We start from the raw sequence: 20133 nt of genomic DNA, 5'->3' as shown, positions 1-20133 counted from the left end.
ATAGAGTTGAATGATGTATAAGGGTGGGGTGAGGGGTTGTTAGGCTAGAGTTGAAGGATGAATGAAGGGGTGGGAGTTGTTAGGCTAGAATTAAAGGATGAATGAAGGGGTGGGATAAGGGGTTGTTAGACTAGAGTTGAATGATGTATAATAAAATTTTATGGATAATTCAAAGCATTGTTGAAAACTGATATATTTAATACAAGATTTTATAGATTTACATAAAAGAGAAAAGGTGTGTGTACAGTGTAGGTGATAGGTAGACTGGGGAGGCAAATTGGGAAGGAGGTGGTACAGTGTATAGGTGATAGGTAGGCTGGGGAGGCAAATTGGGAAGGAGGTGCGTGTACAGTGTAGGTGATAGGTAGGCTGGGGAGGCAAGTTGGGAAGGAGGTGCTTGTGCAGCGTAGGTGATAGGTAGGCTGGGTAGGCAAGGTAGGGAGGTGCGTGTGCAGGGTAGGTGATAGGTAGGCTGGGGAGGCAAGGTAGGGAGGTGCGATGTACAAGGTAAGTGATAGGTAGGCTGGAGAGGCAAGGTAGGGTGAAGGTAGATCGTATATTGTACTTAGGGAAGGTTATCAAGGTAGAGTAGGTATAAGGTAGACCTTATAAAACATTAAGTATAAAAGGTAAACTCTGGACTGTATCTAATTTAATGAATAAAAACAAATAAAGATGGCGCTCAACGGAGAACAAATATAAAAAACACAATTTACAAAACCTAAAAATGGTATTTTGAAAATAAATCACTTTATTTTTGGCATTGCTAAAAACCCATTCATGTGTTAATTATTTAATTGAAACAAGAAAATAGACAATTTAGCTTCTATATTTTACAGAATTATGATGATATTCTTGTTTCTAAAGATCAAATTACAAATTTTTAAGACTCAGGTTGGAGACAAAGAAAGCAAAGCAGAAAAGGAAAATAAAAACAAAGAAAGAAGAAGTGAACAAACAGGATAAACAATAAATTGATTTAAAAAAATAAGAAATTAGAATGAATAAATAAGGAAATGTAAAAAAAATGGATAAATGAATATTCTTATCATCCTTGTGCACTTGTTCCTAGGATATCCTCTGGTTCTATCCTTGTATTCTAGAAACAAACTTAGTCATATCCGGCCCTGAACTATGGGGGGGGGGGCGTAGGTAAAAAGGGGGAAAGGGTGGGTGAGGACAAAGTGAAAAATTTGCCGCGGTTTCCGGTAGATTCGCAATGCTCTTGTTCAAAATTCTCACGACTGTGGATTGAGCATGCCTCGTGCCAGAAAACCATGACCTGCCCACCCACTACCCAAAGTGGTTTCCGCGCCTCTCATTGGTCGTGGGCTGACCAATTGGCGGACAAGGGGGAAGGACAAGGCGCGGGGGTCACTAGCCCGCCCCGCACCGGCCCGACCGGTTCATCAAATGAGCAGACACCCATAAGGAGAGTGTATAGGCGAGAGAGCCATATTCATTCAGTTGCTCTTTGGCTTTAGACCACTTAACATATAATCGCAGGAAATGACCGAACTTTGATCTCGACTGAGGAACACAAACACTGAGGCAATAATGATGGATTTTTACACAAATGACAGTTACATGAAAGGTCATGGATGGAACATTAAGCAGGAACCCTATGAGTGTGTTCCATATGGAACAGAGAGCATAAGAAAGGTTCCAAGCTTGAGTGATATGTCCGAGGTAGATAGTGGGGTCGGAGAAGCAAATTCTACAGTTCCTCCTCTAACTCCGGGTACAAATAAGAACTTTGGAGATGTGTTGAAGACGACCTATGTAACCTGGGATAAGGATAGTGAGAGGTTAGGTATACCTCGAGATCCTAGGTTATGGAGCCAGGATCATGTGTCTCATTGGCTCTCCTGGGCTATCAGAGAATTCTCCTTACAAGGTCCACATATTGATACATTTGTAACAAGTCTAAGTATGAGTGGAAGACAAGTTTGTTCAATGTCTAAAGAAGAATTTATCTCCAGAGCTCCTCCGTTCATGGGAGATATACTCTGGGCACACCTAGAGATACTACAAAAGGATGTGGACAAGGAGAACAAACCCCGGTACTCCAACCCCTACCCTGATACATATATCTCAGAAAAACCCTACTCCAACCTTCAACAAGTCAGTCCCCAGTCTTACCCTCTACCCCAGAGACCATATGATTTCCCCACCTATCAGTATAACTACCCCACCTACCAGGGCTGGTACGGATACGCACCACAATGGCATCAGAACTTTGAACAGTTTCCAGCCACACCCATCCTTCCACACCATTCCTTGAGCCGGGACGTTTCTCCGGGTAGTAGAGAATGCAGTCCAGGATTAACATCTCATTCTCAGTGTAGTCCACAGACCGGAGCACAAACACCTTGTTTTACAGGTTCAGGTCCAATACAGTTGTGGCAGTTCCTCTTGGAACTCTTGACAGATAAGACGTGTCAGAGCTTCATAGCCTGGACAGGGGATGGATGGGAGTTTAAGATGATAGATCCTGATGAGGTAGCCAGAAGATGGGGAAACAGAAAGAATAAACCAAAGATGAACTATGAGAAATTATCCCGAGGACTCCGATATTATTATGATAAAAACATTATTCTAAAAACTGCCGGTAAACGGTATATCTATAGATTTGTCTGTGATCTCCAGGGTCTGCTAGGCTATGCTCCGGAGGAGGTTCATGCCATGGTTGGCTTACTCCGGGATACACAACAACAAGACCCGGAGTAAATACGTCCCAACACCAGTTCTCATTTTTGTAAAAGATTGATTCATTCTTTTCCCATCTCTCTCATAATTGTTCTTTTCCATTCTCCATTTATCTCCTTTCATTCTTTTTTCATTCTCCCTTTATAGTCCTTTTCATTCTCCCTTTATAGTCCTTTTCATTCTCCCTTTATAGTCCTTTTCTCTCCCAATTATATTCTTTCCATTTCTGAGTTCCCCTTTGACCGGAAACAAACCTGCCTTCCGTATATTGTTTCTCCATCAGTTGATCTCCTACTTAATTTACTGCCCCTACCCCATCCCTCCCCCTGACCCCAGAGGCTCCCTCCCCCACTCTCTTCTCAGTAATCAGATAAACTTCCAGATTTACTTCCTGCCTCCTAAACCCACATATTCATCATTCATCATGAACAGAGTCCAGATATTCTTCAACCCTCTGCTCATGATGTTCAGTCCAGAAAAATTTCCAACCTCTTTCTAGAATACAGTTTCCAAACCCCTCATTCAAAGTCCAGGACATTATAAAAAAACTATTGATGCTAAGTTAAACTAACAGTATATTTTTGTGATATTTAAACACCAATAGTGACTTTTTCCAATAATTAAGAATTCACAAGTTTAGGCTTTATTTGTCAAAGCTTGAAATATATGCAGACACATTGGCGCATTGAAATAAAACACTATAGGCTGTGATAAAATAGTTAAAACTGTAATTATAAGTAATAAGACTAGTTATAAATGATTTAATAAATGATACATGTTAATTGTTTTGGTTTTTATCACCTAGGAATTTAGAAGAGAGCACAGAAGCTTTTAATTATTAGTTTAAAGAAAAAAAGGAAAATTTGCATCGTAGAAAAACAAATTTATATACATTAAAAGATAACTAAGAAAAAAGAAAGATTTTGTTTGATTTATGTAGATATCCAAAAATAAATAATTTTCTCGATGTATGGTTTAAAGAAAAAATAGATTAAAAAGTTAAAAAAGTGGACTATTCGAAAAAACTAAAAACCGGCCCTAACCACTTTATTTAAATTAGTTTATGTGGATTTAACATGATATAATATAGGATTGCAAGGATTTTTCACATTTATAAATAAAGTAATTGCTAATTTTAGGAATAATAAATTTAGTTATATTCTGAACAACTCAAAGATTTTACTTACGGCCAGGATGATCAAAGGATCGAATGCAGTTTTTTGACATCTGGTACAGATCGTCCAAGCTATCTTAGATATCTTTAAGCTTGTTTAATTTAATTGTCTATTTTTTATTTAAAAAATATCATCAAATATGTGAACAAAAAAATGTCGTAAAAAGTCCACGAAATTGACAGAATTTTCGGTAACTTCTCTGGTTAAGCTGTTGAACCTAAATTGTAGTGAAGTACTGTTAAACCTAAACTGTAGTGAAGTACTGTTAAACCTAAACTGTAGTGAAGTACTGTTAAACCTAAACTGTAGTGAAGTACTGTTAAACCTAAGTGTAAGAGTGTATTAGTTTTGTTTTGGTTGTACTTAGTATAGTTTAGTGTCTAGTCCCTTCAGGGTTGTACTTAGTATAGTTTAGTGTCTAGTCCCTTTAGGGAATTTATTAAAAGCGTGGAGAGGAAACAATTCCCCCTTTAGGGATCCTTTTCCCCCTGAGGGTTGTATCTAGGACTCCTTCTAGGACAGCTGCAAGGAAGAGTAGAAGGGTGAAAAACATGTTGTGTTTTAACCGCAGATTCAACTGTTGAATGCCCCGCTCCTTTCTCTCTCAGAACTTTTTTGGCGGGTTTCTAGAAAATGCGGGAGGATCAGAGCACCGACATTTTCTCCTAAACCAGGACCGGAAGTCAACTCGAAAGTTTGGGAGGCTGCCAAAAAAATGAATGGCAGGATAAAAAAGAAACATTTTCTGACGAAACCGACTTGGAAGGATAACTTTCGTAGTGTATTATTATTATAAAAGAAAAGAGGATATAATTTAACATTGAATAATTAAAATTTTTGTAGAAAATAATTTTTCCCGGTTTTCTATATTCATGGGGCACAGCTGGGGTAAATGGATGATCTTTCTGCCGTATCTAATCTATTTAATTTGGCTTGTTTCATAATTAACAATTCCAGACTACAGCCGAAAAACGGAAATTGTTCCTGCAGCGTATACACTGCTCAAATTTAAAAAATTGACAAACGACGCTTCACGGAAATGTGGTAAATGTAGAAAATGTAAAATTAAATAATTTACACAAACACAGAACCGTTACGTTAAAATGCTTAAAGTTGTGGCAATTATGAATTGAAAGTACTGATCTATATCTAGGATAGCGTGGTTTATTTTCATTTGTTTTCTAATTTTCAATTTTTTATGTATATCTACTAATTTAAAATAAATTTTAGAAATTAAAAGGACTTGAAGGCGTAATTTCAAGTCGCTTTCTAGTTGTTAATTGGTTTGTCAAATTTATTTCCATTGAACTTTTATCAAAGATTAATGAAATATTCTTGCTTTTCCACCTAAAAAATGAATGTTTTTAATTATGCAGAAAGCTTATGTTAATGTTGTTATGATCAAACCATACCATTTCTAAGGGACAAACAGCTTTTTGTCGCTCCAAAAGATTTGACTTTTTAATGAATGTTTCTGTAAACCATGAAATATATACATAAAATATATGATTTGTGAATCAACAGCTATAAATGTAAGTTCTAAAAAATTGTTTTATTTATAGGAAATGAATAATAATATCCAACTGAATTTCTTGTTAATAGGGTAATAACAAAAAAACGTGTTGCATCAATACAAGTATAATAGCGTTTTGTTATTATTTCAATTGCCTCTTTTTTGTCTCTGCGTGTCAAACTTCGTGTGGGGTAACAGTTTACCATTGGAGTAGATGGCTAGGAGAGGGGGGGGGGCGCTAAATTGGGGGCCAATTTCAACTGCAACATTGTGACAAGTCTAGTGCAATTGATGGATGCTTGAGCCTACAACTACAGAGTATAAAAATACAGGACTTTAGACACCATTTTTTACTTTGCTAAAAAATTGTTCATTTAAATTTTTTTTTTAAATTTATTTAATTGCCTTGCATAATAAAGATACAAAAAGTGTTGTTTTAGAAAACTCCAAATCCAATGAAAAGTCTATGTGATTGCCTAATAATCAAAATCTTCTGTTTCTACCAAATCTATGTAATACAGAAAAAAATACATTGAAACCCATTTTTCCCAAAAATTTGTTAGTTAAAACACTAACACATGATGTATATTTTTTCCCTTTTTTTTGATAATCCTGTTTTCCGATCCATTTATTCGGGTCTGAAAAATGGGAACATTTGAGCAGGTTGAAATTGAGTGGATGAATATGTGTGTACTGTATAAGGCAGGCTTCTCGAGGAGACATAATTCTTCAGAGTGTTCCAGAAATATCTTGTTTTTACTCTTTTTAGATAAAAAAGTTACAGTTAAAAAATGTGACAAATTAGACCCCCCTCAATTCGTTATTAAAAGTTAAATTTTGAGGCCTTTAAGAGCATAAAAAACGCCCCAAGGCCCTAATAACACTGTTTTTTGGGATACATGTTGATTAGGAGAGAGTGGAAAACATTGAAATTAGAATAATCAAATACTATAAATGAATTTTTCTTAGTATGTTTTATTACAATAAAGCCCAATGGAACCTAGCACTTGACCACGGGCAGCCGTATTACATTTGAATTTCCTAGCCGGGTTAACCTTTCCAGTCTGTATCGCCCGGACATTGGTTACTAAAGGGTCAGAGGTGCGTGTACCACAAGCTCTGATTTCCAAATTCCTTTATCTTTGCAACCTGAGATGACGCTTAAATTGTTGACTATCAAATATAGCAAACTTCATTTTTAAGCCAAGGAATATGAAGCTTATTCAATTTAGCTGTTTATACACTTCAAGGTTGTACTTAGTATAGTTTAGTGTCTAGTCCCTTCAGGGTTGTACTTAGTATAGTTTAGTGTCTAGTCCCTTTTTTATTCCATAAACTTATGTCAACTAAGGTTTGGCTGCTTAAGCATTTTTTTGAGAGGATTTTTCAACTTACTACTCTGACTAAATCAAGGATTTGGGGTGCTGCTGGAGCCCCTAAATCTGTTCTATACGGCTGTTCGAATCTATTTATATATTTAGATTATACCGAAACCACTGTGCTTTCTTGTGTTATAAAATATATGTTTTTCTTCCGAAATAATAAATCCATGCAAGCTAAAATTCATACAATGTTTTTTTAATGAAAAGATTATCAAAATTTATTCATTTTGTCCATTCTCACCGTGAAACACAAGACAAATGCATTTTAAGAGGAGTATTGTGACAAAACAGTCACCCCCCCCCCCCCCCCCCCCCCCCCCGCCAGGGGGGGGGCCGGGGGGGGGGGCGGAGGTGATATTTCTCATCTTCTTGTGATATTATCCAGAACAGATCATTCAAAACAATATTCTTCCTCCTTCTCTTACACCTGTAGTCTAGTCCTAGGATGGAAATATTGGTTGGATTAGATGGATGGGATGAATTGGATTGGTTTGATTAGATGGAGTGATTTGATACGATGTATTGGATTGGTTGGACTGGATGTATTGGATTGGATTGGAATTGGATTGGATTGGAATTGGATTGGATTGGAATTGGATTGGATTGAATGGAATTGGATTGGATTGGATTGGATTGGATGGAATTGAATTGGATTGGATTGGATTAGATTGGATTGGATTGGATTGGATTGGATTGAATTGGATTGGATTGGATTGGATTGGATTGGATTGGATGGTTTGGATGAATTGATGATTAAAATGGGAAATCTAGAAATTGAAGAAGATCTGAAGGAAATTGAAGAATTTGATAAAATGGAAATAGATCGGTTTTCACTTCAATTCTTCACAATAGATGAGTATTAGAGTAGGTTTAGGGGGAGATGGTAAAAACTAAATCCTCTGGATCCTTTGCGACCCCCCCCCCCCCTTAGTTGCGCCACTGCACTAACGTGTTCTACAGCAGGATAAAGTATTAGTGCAACTAATCTTAAACATTGTTAAACCTTTTAATCATTTTGGTGACCTTATACATATTCTAATCAAAAATATAGGTCATGTAAATTGTAATTAGTGAACAAATCTTAAAAATTTCCATTCCATTAAAATATATTTTTCATTTTTACATACAAAAAAAGAGAATAACATAAAATAAAAAGTTGCCACATTATTTCAAAGGAAAGGTATGGAGAATAATGTGGATGAGAAATGAAGGATAAATTATACAATTAAGTTCCTAAAAAGAAACAAGGAATGAAGAATTGAACTGCAATTTCCGAAGGTAAACAATACGAAAGATGAAGAAAAATAATAAAATTTAATCTTAGAAAGAAAGAAAAAAACGTAGGCGAAATAATCAATTTAAGAAATATGAAAATACAACAGATAAGAAATGAAAAATAACAAGTTCAAAATATGAAAATACAGCGGATGAAAATGAAGGATTAGAAATAAATTCAAGAAATATTAAAATACAAAGGATTAAGGAGAAGTACTGGAAGTAAAATAAGAAAACGAATGAAGAATGAAGTATGAAGAATGAAGAATGAAGAATGAAGAATGAAGAATGAAGAATGAAGAATGAAGAATGAAGAATGAAGAATGAAGAATGAAGAATGAAGAATGAAGAATTAAAAATACAATTCAAGAAATGTGAAAATGCTGAATGAAGGATTAAAAATCAATTCCAGAAAAATGAAAATACGACGGATGAGAAATGACGGATGTACGACGTATGGCACGTGTGTCCCACGAGCAGCTGTGAAAACCTCTAAAGTCCTCTAAAAATGACGAGATATTGAGCTAAGAAAACACACAAACTTACCAATTAGACGATTTTTTGTCTTTTTAGTGAGGTCGGAGACAGCTGAAGGACATATTTTAATATATGATTTAAGAATTCAATTTTATTAAGAAAACAATACAATTCTTTCTAGTGATAGATTTTTTTTTCGATTTCAGAAAGGTAAAATTTAAAAATATATTTTGAATGAATCGAATCTTCTTTTTGTATAAGATCGTTTAGTTTTAGTATTGAACCAACAGGTTGCCCTAGGCAGTCCTTCCCCTCCCCCTTTCATTATATACGCTGTATTTTGAGGGGAGACTTTATACTCGCTCCTGTTTTATTGGGTTGCTAAGAGGGAGGGGAAGGGTGGGGGAGAAGGGAGGAGAAGGGGTGCCATACTAGGAAACTGGGAGGGGTGGGGTAGATGGTATAATAATAAACAATACTGCACCTTTGAAGACTACTGAAATTAGGAAAAATTAAACGAAATAGAAAAATTAAAATATCGTTGAAATTTTGCCAAGGTTCTTATAGAAAAAGCAATTTTTTGTGAAGCATCTTTAATGGCAATAAAATTTTCTCGAATGTTTTGAAACATTACAATATGCATTACACGTCAAATCTAATCAACTCCTTACCTATCCAAAAACATAATTTGATGTGTGTAACCAATTATATTCAGTATCGTTAACAAACCAACCACTCAAAACAACCCTGGTTAGGCGGGTCCAAACTGCATAGTAAGTTGTGAATGTGATTGATTATTTGTAATATCTCATGCTTTGAAGTTGAATAAAAATATGAATGAAACAAAATTCAGACTAAGTAAATTGCAGGTCAGATTAAATCTTTTATGTTTTAAATTAATTTAATTTCCTTTTTTCATAATAATCAAAATTACAGGAGTTACGAGGTCACAAAGTTGTAACAGTAAAGTCGCATAAAGGAAATGAGTTTTTGTCGCAAACTCTAATTTTGCAATACCTATATCTCTGGAACCCGATGTTGTAGACCTAAGATATTTCAAACTATGAAATTTGTTTATAGATCACATAATCTAAGTTTGAAATATTAAAGGTTTACATCGATAGGTTGCAAAGATATAGGAATCAAAAAATTTGAGTTTGAGGCAAAAACTCAATTCCTTTGAATTTATCCTTCTGTATAATTCACAGTGATTACATAGTTTAAACAATTTCCTGTTTTTAAAGTAAATTTTCATAAAACAAATCTATTCTTTTCTGGTCAGCTGTATTCCAACGCGCGGAGGAAGATACCCATTATTCTGGGAAATCACACCTTACACTCTGCAAGATGAAATATTAAAAAAGTACGCATTTATATCTCAAAACAGTATATTTGTCTGTTCAATAGATTATTGAGCAACATATCCCCATTATTGATCAATTTTGTATAGAGCTAAGAGCAACGAAAACTGAAGAAAAACTCAAGATTCTAGAATGTTGCTTTTTTCACTTTTTCACTCCTTCTTACTATTCCATTGTCTTTCCTAGCTCGGCCTTTACATATTTCCTCTCATTTTTCAAATTTCCTTGTCCATAACTCCGTTAAACTCGCTATTCGCCCCAAAATCACATTTTTCTCTGAACACTTTTTTAAAACGAAATCTTAGAACTTGTATTTTTAAATTAAAGTTTTTAATTTTTAAAAATTTGCCACTTTTTTTCTGAATGTTATTTTTTATAAATCCTCTGGATCCTTTGCGACCCCCCCCCCCCTTAGTTGCGCCACTGCACTAACGTGTTCTACAGCAGGATAAAGTATTAGTGCAACATAATTTGACTTCAGAAATGGATCAAAAAACAATAAATACATGAACTTGTTTACATTCTTAGTCGGTAAACAATAAAACTAAAAAACACTAAACATTAACTTTATGAACCAAATGTTCGAAGTGGCCACCATATGCACTGACCTTAGGAAAAAGGAGAATTTGGAACTCTTGTCTCCAGATGGAGTTGGCATTGTGAAAAAATGATTTTTTTTACATAAATCCAAATGATCTACAGTAATGGATAGAACAAAACTGAATTGGCGGATTTTAAAATACATTTAGGGGATTTCTTAAGTCAATCTTTGTTGCAGTATTATTTGATCATATTGTAATTGATAAATAATTAATAAACAATTAATAAATCTATGTAATAAAACAAGACATTCATGTCTATTGTCTATGTTGCGTATAGCCGGCCAAACGGATGGCTCGAATATTTTATTTATTTTTTAAAATACATTCAAGGTTCTCAGCAGCTTTGTTTTTATCTTTCATAATTATTCAATTTAACCTAATAACAGTTTATTTATTGTAAGCTGACCAGTTTTAACCTTTTTATCGCTATATATATATACTCTTTTAGTACGCTAAACTTGAGTTCTATGTGGTAATGAATAGGTGTACTAATTAGCATTATGCAAGGCTCTCAACTTATAATGAGTTGGTTGAGCTCTCTGGTCTCTATTTCATTACTCAATCATCAGGATTTGATGGAGCAGTGGTTAGCGTGTTTGATTCATAATCTAAAGATTCATGGTTCGAGCCCCGTCAACTGCAAAATCAAAATCTGATGAATAGAGCCATACTGATGAATCCTAATAGGACGAAACACTGTGTCTGTGGATTTATNATAGATAGATAGATAGATAGATAGATAGATAGATAGATAGATAGATAGATAGATAGATAGATAGATAGATAGCCTCCTACCGAACAATGTCAATTTATTGGTAATTCCTATATCCGGTGTCCAAAAATACCCCTTAATTGGGAGCTGTCATATCCTTTACTCTGGTCAATAATCACACAGATATATGGATAGATAGATAGATAGATAGATAGATAGATAGATAGATAGATAGATAGATAGATATATGCCTACACTCTGTACGTAGAGAACATTATTAATTAATAATAATAAGAAAACTGTTGTCGTAGAAGTATAGAAGTATAACAACAATGTTAAGTAAGAAAAATGGTTAAAATTGATAATTTTCTTGTGGGAATTGGTGATTGTTTAATATTGTATTTCTTTTAAATATATAATAATGAAAATAGCATAAAAGTCTGAAATTTTTGGAACCCTTTTATAAATATATTGTAAATAAAACCGCCGAATATTTAAGTTGGACACCATAAAAAAAAAGATTGAAACCTTTATATATAAGTTGGAACACTAATAAAAAAGATTGAAACCTTTATATATAAGTTGGACACCATAATAAAAAAATGGAAACCTTTATATATAAGTTGGAAACCATAATAAAAAAGATTGAAATCTTTATATATAAGTTGGAACACTAATAAAAAAGATTGAAACCTTTATATATAAGTTGGACACCATAATAAAAAAATGGAAACCTTTATGTATACGTTGAAAACCATAATAAAAAAATGGAAACCTTTATATATAAGTTGGAAACCATAATAAAAAAAGATTGAAACCTTTATATATAAGTTGGAAACCATAATAAGAAAGATTGAAACCTTTATATATAAGTTGGAAACCATAATAAAAAAGATTGAAACCCTTATATATAAGTTGGAAACCATAATAAAAAAGATTGAAACCTTTATATATAAGTTGGAAACCATAATAAAAAGATGGAAACCTTGATATATAAGTTGGAAACCATAATAAAAAAAATATTTTATATTATTTTATAGATAGAATCCTTTTTTTAAAGTAAAACCCCCCAAGTAATATAAAAGTTCGAAACCCTGCATAATAGAAACCTTTAGTTTTCAAGTTGAAACCCTAAATTTTCAGATAGGATGCCCTAGGATGGAAACCTAAATTTTCATGGTAAAAACCCGGATATTCAGAGAGGAAACCCTAATATATTTTATTTTTTATCCTAGGATAGAGACTTTCAAGTTAAAAACCTGGATATTCAAGTGGAACCCTTAATATGTGTTTATTTTAGGATGGAAACCTAGAGTTTCCAGGTAAAAACCCGGATATTCATATTGGAAACGCTAAGATATGTTTATTCTAGGATAGAAACCTAGATTTTTAAGTAAATTAACCCCGGATATTCGAAGTGGAAACGATGGTAACCATAATGAAATGGAAGCCCTGTAAATATTTCTTACTACTTAAGGTGTTCAATCCATCTCCGACCCTGACACTACGAGACGTCTCTGCAAAAATTTCAACAATTTTCGCTCTGAGCTCAAATGTCACCTGTGTCCAGAACCGTATATCCTGTTGTTCCAGGAAAAACGGGGTTTAAACAATTTTTAAAAATTTTTCATTTTTCATTCCTTTTCATTTTCTGATTTCACAAATGTAATGTTTTTATTTTTTATAAAAATGCGCATATTTGCTCAGTTACAACAGTTTTCTTTAAACCCTTATCTGATCAATAATGTGATGGAACAATATTGTCGTTTTTATTTTAAGAAGTATCTAACTCCTTAACTTTCCTGGATAATATTTTTTAAAGGGAGTGACCGGCTATGTATGTCAGTTGAACTGAGAATGTAGTATTGTGGAGAAATTTTTTAGGATTCATTTGAATCATATAAAACGTTTTAATGATGTACAATTACTGAGTTTTAGCGCGCAAAGTCGACGTTCACAATCATCCATTTGGGTGTTTACATTTCGAGAATACATTTTTTTTAAATCATTAAATAACGACGACAAAAAATGTAAAAAAAATCTACAATAAACTGATGGCATAAAGTAACAGGTTGAGAAAATAAATATTAACTCTTATCATCGAAAACAAGTAATCTTACACAGTTATTTGTTTATGTAAGACAACAATTGAAGAAATCTGCGAACAAATTCTTAAAGAATAAAAAATTCAATATAATTATACAAAAAGAAAAAAATTGATTCTAACATTGATTTATTGACAAAGGAATTGAGTTTTTGCCACAAACTCTGTTTTTCTAACCCCTATATCTTTGTGACCCGATGTCGTAGATCTTAGAAATTTCAAACTATGAATTCTGTTTGATCAAATAGTTGTAGTTTGAAATACCACAGGTTTACACCATCGGGTTGCAAAGATATAGGGATTAGAACATTAAAAAATTTGCCCCCAATTAAATAATTTGCCCCCATTTCTTTCAAATTTGTCAATCCCAAATGGGATTGAAAAGGGAATTATATTGACCCCTGGTTAACTGTAGAATTTTAAAACATTTTTCGTCGTCTTTATTTGATAATTTTAAAAAATCGATTCTCAAAACGTAACTACCCAGATGGATGATTTTAAACGTCGACTTTGCGATTAAAAGTATTGAACTATAAATCTTTAAAACGTTTTATATGCCTAAAATAAAATCTATTCCACATTCTCAGTTCAACTACCATACATTGCCGGTCACTCCCTTTAAGATGAAATGCTCACTTATTAAGAAACCACAGTTGAAAATAAACTTTCGAAGAGAATCGGACACGTTGATCTGTAAATCGAGATTTACACGAAATTACAATTACAGTCTCTTTAAAACGAATTCAAATTGTAAGAATGAATAAATCACGATTCTGTATTTTGTTTAAAAAATCGTATTTTTCTGACATAAATAATGTTTATATATTGGTTTTTCTATGGTTTGTATTGGTACTAGCATGGGACTACCCATCGGCCCCTTTAATGCCCCCGGGGGGCTGAAATATTGCCCCCCCCCTCCCCTCCGCTGCAACCATTCATTCTAACACCTGTGGGAATTTTTTCAGGTCAATTTTTCCATTTTTTGGCCTGGTTTGTGTTGAGGTATTTTCTTCAAGTAAATTGGGAGTAAAGATGCCGACATCGCTTGCTTAAATATACTTAGATGCTTAGTGACTTACCATACCTTCCCCCCCCCCCCCCAACTGTTATACACTAAACCCCTGCCCCCTCCCAACCACCAACCAACGAACTAGCACATATTTAACAAACACCCACAAGATCTTTTTTTAAAGTTTACACACTGCGGCTAGAATCGTCTAGAGTGCCGCACACTGCGGCTAGAACCGGCTAGAGTGCCACACACTGCAGCTAGAACCATCTAGCGTACCGCGCACTGCGGCTGGAACCGGCAGCAGTGCCGCGCACTGCTGCTAGAACCGGCTAAAGTGCCGTGCACTGCGGTTAGAACCGGCTAGAGTGCCGCGCACTGCGACTAGAACCGGCTAGAGTGACGAGCACTGCGACCATTTAGTTGGAATTGTTCTTGTTTATAATTTATATTTGTAGAAGAAAGTTAAGAAAACAGTTTTAAAAGTTTTACTAAAAGCAATGCTTGAAAAAGTTCTTTATTTTTATTGTTATAATTGGATCCAAAACAGAAGCTTACTATTATTTGGACTGCGTGAACGAAACTTTAATTATTCAAAACTGTTTATATTATACTTGCAACTTCTGAAGTTCTGAGTCCACTCACTGCTTTTGTATTCAATATTTGGATGTANATATTTGGATACCTCTAAATCTGGATATTTGTATACCTCTAAATCTGGATATTTTGATACCTCTAAATCTGGATATTTGGATACCTCTAAATTGGATAGTTGGATATTTCTAAATCTGGATATTTTGATACCTCTAAATCTGGATATTTTGATACCTCTTAATTGGATATTTGGATATCTCTAAATCTGGATATTTGGATACCTGTAAATTTGAATTTTTGGATATCTTTATTTAACTTTAATAATCTGATTTCTTTCATGGGAATTCAACAATAGAATTTCGACTTTATTAAATATGTGAGAATTTCAATTTTGCAAATCTTTTTATGTGATTTTAAATATTTTCATACATACTTTCAATACTCCACCCCACTTAACCCCCTTTCTTTCTTCTCCCCTCCCCTGTTCTTCCACCCCCCCCCCTCCATACCTTTCCAAGCCATTTCCTAAGTTGGCATCATTTAACAAGAATCTAGTTCAATATTCAACTTTTCAGTTCATTTTTAACATCCTGGGAAAGTTTCACTAGTTTTGAAGAAAGATGTTGATTTTTTAATAATTCATCTGGGACCGGACTAAGTTAAACTACGTAGACGTAGTTGAACCACGGTTCAAGTTGAAGATAAGCGGTTCAACTTAGTCTACTAACTTTAACTTCTTCTCACTATTTACTAAATTTGGTCACTGATTACATTTCCAATTGTTCAATTCAAACTTATTTAGTTAAATCAAATTATTTGACCCCAAAAGTAAGTCCAGAATGGTATTATAGTATACTAGAAATGGGCTTAGTTTGTAAATAATAAATAAATCAATTCTACTTATATTGTATTTTGTATATTGTATATTGTATTTTGTATATTGTATATTGTATATTGTATATCGTACATTGTATATTGTATATTGTATATTGTTTACTGTATATTGTATATTGTATATTGTATATTGTATATTGTATATTGTATATTGTATATTGTATATTGTATATTGTATATTGTATATTGTATGGTTGACCAAACTGTAACAGTTATAAAGAGATGCGACTTACATAAAATATTATATTTACATAGGATAGGAGATCGAGGTTACTTATACCTCTGATGGTTCAGGCATGGATGGTTCAGACATGAGAGGTCGTTTTCCGTCGAGTGAGGAAGGAACTGAGAAACCTGCACAAAGCCTGATGGCAAAAACATCCACACAATCTGAAGAAACTAAAACATAAAATAAAACCATAAAGAATTATGTTGACAGTTTGAAAGGAAGAAAATTAAATATTCTCAAGAATGTTGTATCAATCTGTAAACATCAAGTCTACAATATATATTTTATAGATGTATATAAATATATTTAGACTAATAAATAAACGTTTAGAAAGTCAGGTATCTGTGCACTTTATTTTTCTGCTCTAATACTTCACTATGCTTGTAATTCAAGGGGCGGGTAACCTGTACTAAAGAATATATAAAACATGCAAAATAAAAAAAAATTTAAAAAAATTAATTTTAGAAGCATTAAGTTTTTTTAACCGTCAAATTTAGGTTAAAAGAAAAGATCTAAAAAATTAAAACAAAATTGTAAATCCCCGATTTTTAAGAAATACAAGTAAATTTTTTTTGGCAGTGGGGGGGGGTCGAACTTTTTTTTTTAAAGTGTCCTTGTAATATTGAGTTTGGTTTACCCACCTTGTCAGAATAGGTTGCTTTAGTACTGTTGACACCATTCAAACTAACCTACAGATTTATGGGGGTTATAGATAGATAGATAGATAGATAGATTCATAGATAGATAGATATATAGACAGATAGATAGATAGATAGATGGATGGATAGAAATATATATGGATAGATAGAAAGATAGATAGATGGATGGATAGAAATATATATGGGTAGATAGAAAGATAGATAGATAGATAGATAAGATAGATAGATAGATTCATAGATGGATAGATAGATAGATAGATAAATGGATAGATAGATAGATATATAGATATATAGACAGATAGATAGATAGATAGATAGTTAGATAGATAGATAGATAGATAGATAGATAGATAGATAGATATATAGATAGATAGATAGATAGATAGATAGAAAGATAGATAGAGAGATATATAGATAGATAGATATATAGATAGATAATATATAGATAGATAGATAGATACATAAAAAGAAAGATAGATAGAGAAATAGATAGAAGGATAGGCAGATAGATAGACAGATGGATAGATATAGCTGGGCAATATGCGTTATATTAGAAAGAAACAAAATACATTTTTCCCTTGTCTACAAGGGATTAGAATACGTGGATCTTCAAGAGAATATAGATGTATGCTAAAAAGAAGATAAACCAACCAGAGAAAAAAATTCATTGCTCTTTTAAAAATTTGTTAAAATTAAAATTTAAAACTAAATGTTAAAAAGCATAGATAGATAGAAAGATAGATAGATAAATATATAGTTAGATAGATAGATAGATAGATAGATGTTAAAATGTAAAAATGTTAAAAGAATATGAAACATGTCTCCCACGCAAATGTATCGAATTAAATATTTATGTTTTGAATTTATCTCCCAGATCTGAAATCTTTTATATTTTTTTTCACAGAATTTAACATTCCTAACTTCCCCCTTATATTCAAAAGAAACCCCCCCCCTCTCCCAATTCTCAAAGGGTATGTTCGATCCAATGACCCTCAATTAAAAAAGTTACGTGTCTGATTCACAATTTAAACCTTTATCTAACAAATATGATTGAGTTTTCCTTATTTTTATTTCCGAAAACTGATTAATCTTAATTGCAGATTTTCTACTATGGAGTCTTGCGGATTTAAGCAGAACAGAAAAAGGAAGGAAATGACAAAATTAATCTATTTTCAGGATTGAATAACGACGATATGTTCTTTATTGTTACGAAGAAAATGAAAGAACATCGACATTTCTTAAACAGATATAAAAGTGTAAGATGATGAAAATGATATGAATTCTTTCTTTAAAAAAGATAATGAAAAAAACCCTATTTCATAACGATTATTATGTGCACTGTAATACACAGTGCACAATGCACAATGCACATATACTGCACAGTGCAAATTAAACTATTTTTGAACTGCATGTGCTACATATGTTTAGACAGATGGTATATGTACAAATATATACATGTCTAAGATCTTGTATGTATTTGACCTTCATATATCTCCTAGATATTTAGGTAAGTACCCAGGAAACACAACTGGAGGATACAACTAGATGATAACTAGTTGTCCTAAACTCCACTTCAAAACTCCACTTAAACTCGACTTAAACTCCGTTTTTGAATTCCAGTCAGCAACTGGATGAAATCTGGGTGAAAAAAACTCGACTTAAACTCGACTTTTTGAATCCCAGTTTTTACCAAGTCAAGATGAAAACTTGGATTTCAAAACTCCACTTCAAAACTCCACTTAAACTCGACTTTAACTCCACTTTTGAACTCCAGTCATTAACCGAGTGTATACACATAAGGATTAAAGATGAAATTTAAAGTGATATCATCCTCTCGACCGTTTATCATCTGGAAAAGTGTAGAATTATGACATAATAATCACTTTTAAGATGGAGATAAGAGGAATAATTCAATTATTTCACTCAGACAACAGTAAAAATGGTACCTTGGTGAATAAGACATGCCACTCTGTAAATTTGGGGTCACTTGAAATCACGCCAGACAGTCACTTAATGCAAATTAAAGAATATATGTTTGCTGTTAATTTAGAAGTAACTCAAATATTTTAACCCTATAAAGGCTGGGGGTCAAGGTGTATGTATAGCCTGGGGGGGGGGGGGCGTTTGGCGCACCCCCTTAGAAAAAGGCCTTAAAGAATAGGTATAGGGTTGAAATGCATGTTCATAGCCCAATTTTTCATGGCCAGCACAAAGGAAAAAAATTAGACCGATAACTTTAATAGTTTGGTGCTAGTGAGGGTGGAAAAAAATGCCTAAAAAAGGGTAAAAAAATTGAAAAAAAAACATTTTTTTTGTTTTAAACAAATATCAAAGTGTCACATATGTTTCTGCATGCATTTTTCAATGGAATTTAAAATATAGTTTTTAGATCTGTAGCTTTAGTCACAAGTTATGGGCTATTTTAGATTTTTTTTTCACAAACCGGACTTTTTTCCGCCCTGTACCTACCCTATAAAATAAAATAAAAATATTTTGTTAACAAAAAATCCTTTAAATCTTTTCATTAAAAGTCACAATATTTCCCGGTGATAGTGTCAAAAATGAGAGTGCTAGGACAAAACAACTACAGGGGGGGGCCAAACGCCCCCCCCCAGCCTGTTTAGGGTTAAGAAACCCTGACATCATGATGATGTCACACGTCAAACTAACTACAACAAAGTGGATCCATACACCCTGTCATTTTGATCTCCCAATCAGAATCCATCAGAAATAACATTTTATTCAGCATTTTTAAATGCTGAACCAAATTAGTTATTACGATACAAATGTTAGGGGTTTTGATCCATAATCTCCCCCCCCCCCCTCTAATATCCAGCGAAGTAATCTCTGTAACTCTGTAAATGACATAAACTGATTACAACTATATTAGATAAATACAGTATTTTTATTACAACATTTCAAACAATAAAATTAAACTTGTTAGTATTCAAGATCATAAAACATATAGAAAAGTCCTCTTTTCTTGTACTAAAAGGGAGGGGGGGGGGGAGTTATTTCAATTTATATCGCGACGTAAAAAAATATATGATTTGAAAGGAACTATACAAAAAAAAAATTGTTCATTTTTAAACATTTTACAATTAGATACAGACATATTTATATTTAAACAAAATTTTTACATTTTTTTTACCATTTATTGCTTCATGGAGTATCTTATACATAGACTAGCTGAAGTGCTCGGAGCGGCTTTGCCAGTGAAATATAAAAATTAAAGTTTGAAAAAACAAATTGGAGTTTAATTTTTTTTAGCCTATATTACCCCCCCCCCCCTCAAACAAATTCAGCCAATTTAATTCAGTGCATCCGTTTGGCCAGCTACAGGCTTATAGCTAACATGTATTTAATAATAAATAAATATATATATATATATATATATATATACAGCGAAAAACTTTATTATGTAGGAAAATAAAGAAA

The 20133-nt window shown here is 33.2% G+C and overlaps 1 pseudogene; it reads left to right on the top strand.

Annotated features, from left to right (window-relative positions):
* Positions 1-1318: 1318 nt before the first annotated feature.
* Positions 1319-3481, top strand: LOC111714627 (transforming protein p68/c-ets-1 pseudogene; annotated as a pseudogene).
* The last annotated feature ends 16652 nt before the right edge of the window (positions 3482-20133 follow it).

Source organism: Eurytemora carolleeae, unplaced genomic scaffold (assembly GCF_000591075.1).
Source record: "Eurytemora carolleeae unplaced genomic scaffold, Eaff_2.0 scaffold585, whole genome shotgun sequence".
In the NCBI taxonomy this organism is placed as follows: Eukaryota; Metazoa; Arthropoda; class Copepoda; order Calanoida; family Temoridae; genus Eurytemora; species Eurytemora carolleeae.
This window is presented reverse-complemented; position numbering and strand designations above follow the sequence as displayed.